General features: G+C 36.2%; 1 long non-coding RNA gene across 1 annotated transcript in view; it reads left to right on the top strand.

Moving 5' to 3' along the window:
* The window catches only part of LOC106895457, a 107,572-nt gene that overhangs the window by 61,070 nt on the left and 33,761 nt on the right, over positions 1-12,741 (top strand). The window contains exon 4 of the long non-coding RNA XR_001413432.1: positions 12,043-12,108. This is a non-coding gene — a long non-coding RNA (uncharacterized LOC106895457). The remainder of the gene's footprint in view (positions 1-12,042; positions 12,109-12,741) is intronic.

Consider the following 12,741-nt stretch of genomic DNA (forward strand, 5'->3'; position numbering starts at 1 on the left):
GCATTTTCTGAGCTGTGTTTTCCCCTGGAATTGGAAAAAAAAAATCTTCAAAATCCTCAATGTTCAATGACACCACTGAAATCCTGTATCAAGGATAAAAAAAAAAAAACCAACCTGTATTTTTGGATTTCATTAATATTTTCACAGTAGTACAGCACAACCTTGTCAGATGTTCTGAGTTTTTAAGTATAAACTACTTTTTTTAATGTAGTAACGTAAAACAGATTTTTAAAAAAATAAATCTTGTCAATTCCAAAAGACAGATTTTTAAGCTTTGTTTCATACAAGATTTAAATTTGCTTTGCTTTTACCCCAGTCTGAAATGGGAATGATTTTTCAGGGCTCTATTACGTTTTAGGTAATGCTCTGGCAAAGAAGCTGAATTTGGCTTCCATGCGAAGCAGAAAGATTTATGCCTTTAAAATATAAATGTACTCTGATGCAGTATGAAGAAGAGAATAAACTTCTTGTAGAGCAAAGGTATGAACTAATTGAGAAACTGTATCCATTGCTTAGCTTGATTGGTCTAATTTTCTCTTGAGGGGATTCTGAGACCACTGTTGTAAGAGGAACGACAAACCCACTGATGAACTGTCCTCTGGGGAGAGTTTCCCACAGAGCAGCAAACACCAGCTAACCTAGCAAAGAGCAGCTCACTAATGGGCTGCTGGCACAGTGCTTTACACCACCTGCTCTCACAAGGATCTCGCTCCCCTGGTTTAAATTAAGGCCGTATCTGCTCCCCATTGTCCAACAGCACATACCGCAAGTTTAAAATATCCAGCAATATCCTGGACTAATAGTGCTATACATTAGCACCTGAAAATAATTTATTTCAATAAAGAAGATACTAGGGAACATATTTTCTCATGATTAATATTGTTGGAATATTTAAGCAAATACAGGAAATGGATGCAAAAACATAAACAGAAAAAACCAACATAAATAAACACCTCATTTTTACACAGCACTTTTAATCACTACATTATTTCAAACTACTTTACAAACAAGATGACTGTGACAGTTGATGGTTTTCTTGCATGATTCTGTTGGCACATCCACAGATGCTGTACGCATAGCCAGTCTTTAAAAATTTCTCTTCTGTGATGCAAAGGCATAGCAAATGTTTCCACCAATATTTGCCCAGAATTTCTGGCCACTCAAATCTTATCCCTATTTTGTTGTGCATTTATCATGTCACCAAAAACTTAACTCTTTTATTCAGCATTTACAACCATTTTTACATATTTTAAAAATACTAATTATAACAACTGGATATTTGCTTCGTAAATTGAAAAAAAGAAAGCTCGTGCACTATTCATGGACTTGTCTTTTTCTATGTACTGGATACACTTCATCCTCAAGGCAATGGTTATGGATAGTAAAATCATTCTAATAATCATTTATCCAGATACTTTGCTATGTTATTTAAACCTCTTTTTACCTATATGCTTATACTTTAGGAATATCCTGGAAAAGAAAAAAAACTACAACTCACATGCAAATTACCACAAGGGTTGAGGATTTTGCTAGGAAGAAAAAAAACCCAGCGTTTAATCAAAAAAGGCACATTTACAAAAGGATTAATTTTGGATCAGAACATATCATAAGTTAGATGTTTTTCTGTCCCAGCTGAGAGCAGTAATTGGAAAATCATGGCTTACACAAAAAAAAAAATAAATTCTTATGATCTGCCTTTCTTTCATGAAGCCTTGCATCTTCGTCACTCAATTACAATCTGAGAGATTAAGGGACTTGATATATACTAGGTCACCTATTATTACAGACAAGATTTAATTGCATTATTTACATAAATTCCTTACCAACCATAGGGTTTAAGCTGCTCATACATGTTTAGCATACTAAAAAGGGACAGGATATTCATTAGTTCCACTATGGGAAAAAGTATAGCAGTAACCTACAAATAGAGCAAAAAGTCTGTCCTATAGCTTTTTTTAAAAGAAGAAAATTAGGAGATGTTGGTGGTTGAAAAATTGTAGATTAAATCTTATTCCATTACAGAGAGTAAAAGTTAGCTTGATTGCACTGCTTCCTAGGGGAAATTAAACTTGATAATCTCAAGGTGTTTCCCAGAAGACACCATGCATTCGGTAATGTTCATTATAGTTTGCAGAATACCAGATAGAATTTAAAGTGAAGACTCCTAAGGTTTAATCAATATAGACATGCTAAATTGTTCACAGTATAAAACCCTGATTATGAGACAAAGATGCGGTTAAAAGGGAAGCCACAGTACTGTAGGTGGATTTTTTTTCCCTGTATAAACTGGTTGGTTCATAGCTAAGGTGCATAGTGACCGCCAAATCTCCAAAATAATTTTTATAGCAGCATCATAGAGTGATTCATTAAGCTCCTGGGACTTCTGCATCACTGCCTGTTTTCGGTGAATGATTCCTAAAACAGGTAGCAAATATTTTGGAGATTACTTGTTACAAGATTTAAATTTACACATTACTATCATAAAACATCAAGAGGTTAAGTATTACAAAATAGATTTTAAATGCTTCATTTGGAAGATCATGAAGAATATGAAGATTTGAATTTGAAAAAACAATATTAACTGTCTGCTACATGTCCGAGTTTTAAAGAAAGAAATAAAAATATTCTTTCATATACAGCATAAACTGATACTGGTGTTTTTTACCATCTCGTGATATACTCAAAGGACAACCAGTAAAGGATTGAAATGACACATTAGCAGTTCAAAGCACAAAGAAAATGAATCTTCAATTTTGATTAAATGAGTTTGCAGCATCTGTGGCATCTTTAGATAAAAGAAGTTGCCAAATTGCTAATTGGAAAAATAATCCAGAGTAGCAGGTTTCAGTGCTGGTAAGGAAAAGCTGCCTAAGAACAAATTATTTCAGCTAAAGCTGAAGAGGATACTGACCCTCTCAAATCTCCAGTAGCTTGGACAAAGATCAAGGGGCTTTTTTAGGACTAAGAGAAGGACCTGAAATTTCAAAAAAAATGTGGCTGGAAACATTTTTTTTGAGTGAGCCAGGACTGGATTTATGGTTCTTCTCCATCTGGTGCTGGCTAGATGACATCTATTCAGCACAAAAGAGAGAGATGCCCTCTAATTTTATATGGGTACATATGTCTTCCCATTCCTTTGATATACAAAGGATAATCAAGATTGAAGATTCAAACAACTTGATCAGTAAGGGCCTATGAGATGGATATAGATGAAATAAAAATTCTGGAGAGCATTTTGAAAAAAAAATATGTTTCAGAACTGTTAGGTCTTTGAGGTAACTGGGGTCTGATGGTGGCCAGGCTCTGCATGGTTCATCCTATTTCAAAAAATAATCACACTTTTCTGTTGTGCATCTTTTCTCCACAATTTTGGTCTTTCCCTGCCTCCTTAAGGAGAAGCTGGAAGGTTAATTTTTCATTGGTCTTCAGATCATGAGAGTCTCCGCTGCCCTCCTATGTGCTGGAAAAAAAGGGGTCCCTCCCTACAACTTCTTTCTTTTCCCCACCCAGGTCCAAGGGAGAGCTTCTGTTTTAACAAGGTATTGGCTCCTCCAAGTAGTTTCTGTGACACTAATAGGTTGGTAGAGGAGAACCTGAAATGGAGCTGCACAGGCAGTGAAGAAAAAAATGCACTGCTGATGTCAGTTTTGTACTTTTCAATAGCTTTAAATTTTATTAAAAGAACCCAGCTATCTATCTCATCTCTCATGTATTTATGGCAGAAGTGTGACCTACAGCATCCATTCATGAGGTGGCACAATAACTTGGAAATACATTTTTCCTGTAATAATAAACAACTTTTAAGTGTAAATGAATAAATTAAATTTTATTGACTACGTTACTCCTATTTTCTGTAGGAGTTCTTTGGGATTTTTTTTATTTTTTATTTTTTTTTTTTAGATAAAAGAAACAGTGAAGAGAGTTTGATTACCGTGACATTCCACAGGGGGGGGAGACTTAAAAGACAACATATATTAAAAGTTTATTGATTTATTGTATTTGGATGAATCTGATGTTAATAATTTCTCAGACCTAGTCCTTGCTTGTACTTTTCCTGTGACTTTGGATCAGAAAATTATGACTTCCATAATTAAAAAGCCTGAGGTGCTTCAGAAAAGAAAGTACAAAATGTTCTGCTGAATCTTTCCTAGAGAGTACAGTTGAAACTGCAGGTCATTTTGTTCAAGAGAAAATAAATTCTGCTGAGCTAAACTCAAGAAAAAGAAAATTACTAACTGAACTTCAAGATCAGAAGGTAATGCTAGTTCTTGAACAGGGAAACAGATTTTTAATTCAGTGAAGAGGCCACTTCATTTGGCAGTTGGACTTCTTAGTCAGCATTTCTTGTGAATGCTAACCAACACTTTAATTGCCACTAAAAGACAACAGAGCTTAAATATACATGATGTGCACATCAGAATAAATACAATGGAATTTTATAAGAAAATATTAAGTCTCAGTTAAGAAAAATCCCACCTTTATTTAAGTTATGGTAAAACTGACTAACTCGTTAATGTCAGTCTTTTCCTTAACTCATTTTCCATCCACTGATTCTGTAGCTCATTTGTAATTATGACCTGATCTGACATACTGATGGAATTTACTTCAAAACAGATTTAAATGATGTGGCAGCTTTATTTCTCTCTCTCTCTACTTTCCTTCTGCTTTCATTGCATCTAGAATACTATTTAAACATACTCTCCCAGCACATCATCTTGTTTCTTAAATAGGTGTGTGCAAACTCAGATTATAAACAATGAGAGATTTTTGAAAATATGAATGCAGTGAATTATAAACATACTTTATAATTATTAGCTTAGACATGGCATTAAAGACTTTACATACAATTGCTAACTTACACAGCTGCTCTTTTTAAACACTGTCAAGAATTGCTTGCTAACATAAAAAGCAGCATAAACTTAAGGATCTCACTCAACCAATGTCTCATCATGGATTTGGAAGCTGCAGAGGAAACAATTACAAGCTTATATGTATGAAATAGTTAAAATCAATAATATATTTAACTCACTTAAAATAAATACTTTATTCCATTTCCATTCCTGATGATGTTGTCAATACAATCAATGATAAAGTGGACAGTACCAGAATTTAGAAAGCGCTGGAATCTGAAATCTCTATAATGTCTACTATCGCGTAATGTAAGAGCTAGTTTAGATAACATCTGATTATTTTTTTCTTGTTGAAATTTCAGAATGTTCTGTTTCACAGTCTTTTAGCTAGTTAGAAGTTCCAAAATTTAAACTTCCAACATTCATTTGGCCAGTTTTTAAATGGGAGCTGTAGATATACTTCAATCCATCCCAATGAATGGGAGGAGGTTCTAGTGTTCTGTAAATCTCAGTAGAGAAAGTACAATCAAGTGTGCCAGTCACTGATGTCTGTTACAGCAAAACCAGACAATTGTATTTTTTTAGGTCAAAAGAATGAAACTATATTCAGATAAACTGTTTATGTATTTATTATATAAATTGTATCTATATAAATTACTATATATAAGAATACCGCTTATATATAGATGTATATAAATACTCTTATATTTACTTATATGCAAATATACTTAAATTTAAGTATATAAATGTGTTAATTCACAATTTCCTTGTAGGAATTTTGCTAAAAGAAATAGCTTAGCTATCACATCTTTGATTCTTTCATCATAATACATGTCTCTGCCAGAGCTATGATTTGATTCTAAATAAGAGATAGGCTTCCTTTAGATTGGTACATAAATGAATGAATAAATAATTCCTATCAGGTTTTCTTCATGTTTGTTGGTATCGCTTGATCAGATTATAATAATGTGCAAGCATTCATTATATAGTGGCCACGAAATGCAGGTTCCAGTAGCCCTGTACAGAGGACCTGCTCCCCTGTCATGAATAGTTTCAGAATTTCATTATTTGCACTGAATTCACACAAAATATTTCTAAATGACCATATGGCTCCTTGTAATGAACACACAACCAAAGTGGCCAGGGTTCCTAATTTCCTGGAAGGAAACGGGTAACAATGACATTAAAGCTTGTAACATACTTTGAAGATTGTTTTCAGTATAAAGTATTAAACAAAGCTACCACCTTTGTCTTTAATTGTCCATTTGGAATGCCAGTCAGTCTTGGAAGCACCTTGTAAATGTGCTAGGAATTAATCATCGCTACCATGCTACGTGGGAGGCATTTAGCCTAAAGCTTAAAAAAAAAGGGAGTGGGTCGGAGGGGAGAAGTTATAAATTTGGTTTTGGTAGAAAATAGAGACAGCTGAAGTTAGAGCCATGTAAACAGAGAGCTCTGGAAAAGTCTTATAGAAACTAAAATCTGAGTTAAGACCTGCTGGTAATTTTCCACATTGTTATCTTTTATGTTAGCAGTCCCCAAATGTTTTCTGCCTTCAGCCCTAACATAGTCATTATTTCAAATACAAGATCACGTGAAAATCTGTCTCTGAGAATAAACAGTACTTAAAGAACACGGAGAATTCAAATCATTGCTGAGAAAGGATGCTGAGATTTACATTGTCATCTTGAACTTTTAACTCCTGAGGTGTGTAGAACGTAAGATTTAGCAAACACATCCAATTCTGACTTCTAAACAAAATAAATTGTTTGTGTAATTTATCTTCCTGCAGGGAAAGGTGAAGGAGATGGGTCAATGACAAGCACACTATACACAAACGTATTTCTGATAAAAACAGAAAAATTCCTTGTTAGACTGCAGAGTTAACTGGAAATGTTTTTACAAGTAGCATTGGTACAAGAATCTGCAAAATTGGTAATGTACAAGAAAAATGAAACCCCAAACCATAATAAGCTAAGTTTAACATATCCTGGCCGGGGGGGGGGGGGAGGCAAGGTTCTTATATCAGTACCTAACAATATGGGATCCATTTATAACCTGCATGTAGAAGAGCATGGGAAAGTACTCTTTGACTCTAGCAGGCCTTTCCCATTTCAAAGGCACATGGAAGAAACAGTGGACATGAGAGAATTCTTACACAAAAAATGCAGTTTTATGTAAGGAATTAAAAAACCTTTTGCCTTGCCAATGATTGTCTTTTTTTTACCTGGGCTGATGTAAATTAACAGCATTTCATGGAGTTTCAGTGGTGTAAGATGGATGAGAGATATCAAACCAAACTAGCATCCAAACAAAAACTGTAAAGACATTTACACATTTGCCATTACTAGGGAAAAACGCAAAACTACTTGGTATATATATTAAAAAAAATACATTCCACATAGGTCTAGTGCTGCTACTTCTACCAATTGAACAAAGTTCATAAATAACATTCAATAATAGATCCACATGCTATACTGATATAGAGAAGGGGTGAGGAATTGATTCAGCTCTTAGAAAATTCTGTTGCTATTTGTATATTTCAATCCATCTCTCTGCAAGTCTGGAACTGCAGGCACAAAATGACCATTGTGAATGACCTGCCTGAATTCAAGTCCATGGGATGCTACAGAACTGACTTTAGCCAGATTAAAAATAACGCATCACTTTTCACAAGTATCAGTACTCAGTGAAACTCAAAAAAAAAAAAAAAAATCCACGTATTTTCTGTTGAGAAGATAACAAAGAGAGGGTAAAAGCAAAAATAGTCAGATATTGCAATGGTGAGAGAAAAATACTGAACATTCCAGGAGTCTGTGCTAAGACCTGCACTGTTTAACACATTCACAAATGACAGAGTACAGACAGCAGTCACCTGGCTATTGCTTCTTGCACACAAGAATTAAGGCACCACAAGAAGTCAGAAGCTCAGCTCAAACAAGCGAAAAGCTTCTCTATATAACAGCTGACAGTAAATCTTGACAAAGGCTGTTGTGCATACAGAAAATCTGCATAAATGGAAACGAAGATCAGGCAATTGGTTGGAGAAGACCACCATGATATGGAGGATTATATATCTAGATTTTTTTGGGGAGTGTGTCATTTGCATCTGCTGTGCACATCCAGGGAAGTTACTACTGGAGGGATGGCCCAGGGTTAGAATGACCTTTGATATAAATCAGTACAGCTGTGGTATAAATATGAATAATAAACATCACAACTAAAAGTTAAGAAACCAAGAGGTGAGATGTAGCTACATACAACAGTAAATGAAATAATCCAGGAACTGTTTTCAGGCCCTTGGGCCAACTAAAGGGCACAGCTCGTTTCCATTCAGCTAAGTCCTTCTGTCCCCAGAGCAGGGCAGTCCTATCCCTGCTGCCTGGAGGGGGGGGCTCCTGCCTCTGCTAATCCCCAAACTGTGCCCAAGCGTCACTGAGCGGGTGCTAGTTAAGGCATCAGGAGCAGAAAGCACGCCAGCAATTAACAATTTAACAGTATGAACAGGAGTGCTCAGTGGCTGGTGCGGATGCAGCCATCACACCTAGCAGTCTGTTGGTGTCAAAGGCATAGAGATTGTAGCGATACGAACCTTCTGCCCAAGGCCTTGGATCCAATATAGATCTTCACATGCTAGAAGAGGGCTTTACGTGTCAAGGTGAAATTTCAAGTATTTGTTATCCGAGTTAGAACATACCTAAAGGGAAAAACAACCCACATCATTCTGCTGTAGTGAGCATAAGCTAGGGCTTGCTAATTATTATGACTGACATACCATAATTCGATAACTTACTTTCTACATAAAATCAACCCTTCACTATAGAAAACCATCAGTGGGACTAACAAATGATTCCAAACTGTAAAAAGCTTCATTGCTGATCTAATTAAGCTCTGCTTCTCGCAGCTCTGGGAAGTGCAGAATAATCAGAGCACAGCAGGCACCAGCTCTGAATCCTCCCTCCCTCCCAGCCAGCCCCTGCACGCTCTGACCGACAGGGAGAGGACACCGAGCAGCAGCGGGACATCAGCACGGCAGCCTTCTGTGAAAGGGACCGTGCTTTTGGGTAGTTCTGTCTCCTTTGTGCCCTTGGAGTAGAATAAACCAGAACAGCTATAGGTGCAGCCCAGTGAGGTGGTGGAAGGGTAGAAGTCCAAAAGCTGAAATGATGTTACAGAACTGAGGAAGAAGAGGGGTCGTAGCTGGAGGTGCCAGCAGCGCACTGCCAGAAGAGAATGAAATCAAGACCAGTTCTGTGGAGGCCTTAGGAGAGAAGTCAGTCAGACCATAAAAAGAAAGAACAGTGGCAGAATGCGGAGGAAGGGGGTCAGTAAGACAGAGTCACAAAGAAATTGAAAGAATTAGATACAGAAGGAGGGACACACAGATCACAGGGAGTGAAATAAGAGAAATGAGAAACTATCTCTGGGATAGAGGAAAGGAGACTTATGCAGTCAAGAAACAATGAAGAAAAGAGAAATGAATGAGCAAAAATGAATGAGTAGAACACAAGTTATGCTTTTCCAGAAGAAGAAAGGCCGGAAAAAAGGGAAGGGGAGAAAAAGCAAAGCAATTAATAAAAGGAATGAGGCAGTAGGGATGAAACGAGGGACATGAAAGGGATATAAAATGGCACAAGGCATACACAATAGAGGAAACAAGCGCTCTTTTATTTATTCATACTTCTATATTTCATGTTATCTTTCTAGCAAGCATCCCATAGCTCCATAGATTTATTTTTTTTTGAGGGTGGGGTGGTGGGAAAGATGCAGGAAGGGATGGGCTGGCAGCATATTGCTGCTGAGGGATTTACTATAGCTCTTTTTTCTTCTTGTACTACTGGACGCATATTTATTGAAATTACCTGAGATACTGGCTGGCACTTTTTCAGAAACATCAATAACTGATTTGGAATAGAGGAAAAAAAAATAATAAAGAAAATCCCAACCATCAAGCCTAGGAAAATTCAAAGAGGGGGATACCGATGTAAGGAAGCAATTGGTGTCATTTGTCAAAAGTTACCAGCAGCTGGCAACTGTTCAGCTCCTATAGATCACCAAACCCTTTTTGCCATTTGAATGACATCTGAAATAGGAAAGAGCTATGATTTATCTTTCCTGAATATAGCATTAACACAGGGTTAACACTGCCTGATGAAAGAAATAGAGTTCTCTAGAGGGAAATGAAAAAAGACAACCATTTAATAAAATAATCTAAACTAATTCTCCTATTGTTAAGATATTTTGTTGGAATTTTTAATGTTTTCAAGAAACCAGAAAGAGAAACATTTAACATTTTTAGTCCTCCTCTTACCTGTTTCTTTCTATCACAATGACTTGCCACGAGAGAGAATTCTGTGAAAGCAAGGGCAATACATCAGAAGGTTTTGTATCTCATTGTTTATCATTACAATAATAGTAGTAATAACCCCATGGACCATTTTGATGAAAACAACAGTTGAAAAAATGTTATTAGCTTGGCCAGGCGTAATTGCCTGCTAGCATTCATTGATATTAATTTTTTAATTCTTTTTTACGACTATTTCTACCTGTCCTTTTATAGGGCAGTGAATGCCCAGAGCAAGACTGCCAGGTTGCTGTTTCATCTACCATCTCATCCTGGGTTTTTATTGGATTTATTTTTCTTTCAGAAAGTATTTGCTCTTGATGCTTAATTCAGAAGCTTCTTGCTTCTGTGCTGGGAATAAAAATACTGAATTGGTTCTCCAATTAGCAAACATTTTCAGCTGAAAAACTATCAAATCAATACCATATCCTCAGCAATCATGTTAGTTACAAAAGTGTGAAAAATTTTTTCCAAGAGCTCTCAATGCCCATTTTTTGGCTAATTAGCTGTCTGTCTGCCTTGTCCAAGAGGCAGAGTTTAATTCCAAAATGAAAGACTTGAAAAACCCAAGAAAGTTCTCCAAAAGGAAATGACTTTCATTCAAATGAAAAATTTCTGTGCCGCCCTTTTTCTTATGAAAGATTTCTTATGCAAATAGAAATTGAATGACTAAGATAAATTTGGAATACATTGCTCTGGTACTATGATGCTCTTTCATACTGTTTTTTCCCATGTTGTCTCTCCTGAACCAGCTATAATAGAGACAACGAAGAGCAACAATTATATTCATTTATAATTATTGTGGTTATTTATAGTTACATAGAAAGGTTGTCACACGTGTCTCAGCAAACATTCTTATGGATTTTGATAAGAGTTTTTATTTGTTCCATCAGTTATAACGCGGCTTGTTTAACTTGAATGAGAAGGTACTATCTTTTTGTTCTTTCACAGTCTAGTTGTACTGGCTGGTTGTTATTCTATAAATAGCACAAATAGAAATAGCACAATATAGAAAATAAAGTAGTTAAGCCTTCTGCTGATGGTTTAATTAATTGGTACTGATGCTGCATTTTGCAGTTTCCAGATCAGTTTGACTGAAATAAGGGTGCTAACCCTGCATTTTCAGGCTGACTGTGCAGTGCTCAGATTGCACTGATTGCACTGTTGGTGTAAGGGCAGTCTGGTAAGGATTACTGAACATGTATGAACAGGAATGCAGCCAACTCGGGGAACGGTGCCCGAGCTGCAGCCGGGGGGAGCAGGGAGGGGAGCGGACACAGACGGATCACTCGCTCCCTGCTGACAGCCTAGCAAAGAACCACCCTAATAGATTGGGCTGTCTGGTCAAAAAACTTCCTGAGGCTTTTTAGATAACTTAGTATATACTAAGTGTAGCCTGTACTTTTGTCAAGGATAAACAAGTAGCTTTATTTCTATGATTGTATTCTGTAACTTTTGCAGCGCTCTTCCTTAGTTTTGGAAAATGGATCAGAATATTTTGGCCCACATTTACAGTGGCGTTTAGGCATCTGGCTTGGTCAAAAATGATATTTTCAGAAATGAATTACATGGATAATGCGTTTAATGATGAAATAATTAAATTTGGGGATGAAAACCATATAGCTAGAAGCACAGCAGAAAGAGTTTAATCAAATTAACATTTTGGTCATAAAATTACAATGTTTTACCTTTCTTGGATAACGAACATGGATGTCTGTTTCTAGTGAACTTACAGCTGTAAGAACTACACATATTCTCTACACATATCTCTAACTACACATATTCTTTTAGGATTAATTTAATTATTTGTGCATCATTAGTCACTACAGTTTCTTTATCTGTTGACAGCCACCATTCAACGCATCAAGTAACTGTAGTCCATCATCATAATCACTATTATGATTCCATCACCAGGTAAGTAATTATACCTGCTTTCACTCCATGGGAACCTGAAAAGACTCCTTGGAGTTCTCTGTGTTTATTTTACTTAAAATATAGCAATTTGAGAAAAGTGGGTAGAAACTGCAAAGCCCCAATCAGCACTTTCTTAGATGTCTGAACCAGGGTGTGTGTGGGGGTGCAGTTGTTTATTTGTAGGAAGATGATTAATGAATTGTTGACAGTAATAAAGAAGCAGACATCTTGGAGATATTATTATGGATCACATATCACTTGAAACAGCAAGTCTGCCTCCGTAAAACATTTTATTTGTTATATTGTGCAAATCGATTGTAATTTGCTACTGGCTCCTTTTCAAATACATTTCTTAATTGCTGCCTTGGTAAATAATAAATCACACTAACTATTATTTCAAAATTGAGTGTTCTAATTTAGTTATGAATGGAGAAAGTAGAGATGCTTCAGGATATAAAATCTTCTAGCAGTTTGCAGAAAAATAGCCTCTTAAGGATAACCACATGAAAAATCATTAGAAATGGACTATAGCACACTAGCATGCATGCCTTCGTGACTGAAGGCAGCCTAACAAAGCACTGACAAGGTTATGCTAAAATAAATATTTTGTTCTCCTGCCCTTTGCAAAAAAAA

Source organism: Calidris pugnax, unplaced genomic scaffold (assembly GCF_001431845.1).
Source record: "Calidris pugnax isolate Ruff unplaced genomic scaffold, ASM143184v1 scaffold38, whole genome shotgun sequence".
Lineage (NCBI taxonomy): Eukaryota > Metazoa > Chordata > Aves > Charadriiformes > Scolopacidae > Calidris > Calidris pugnax.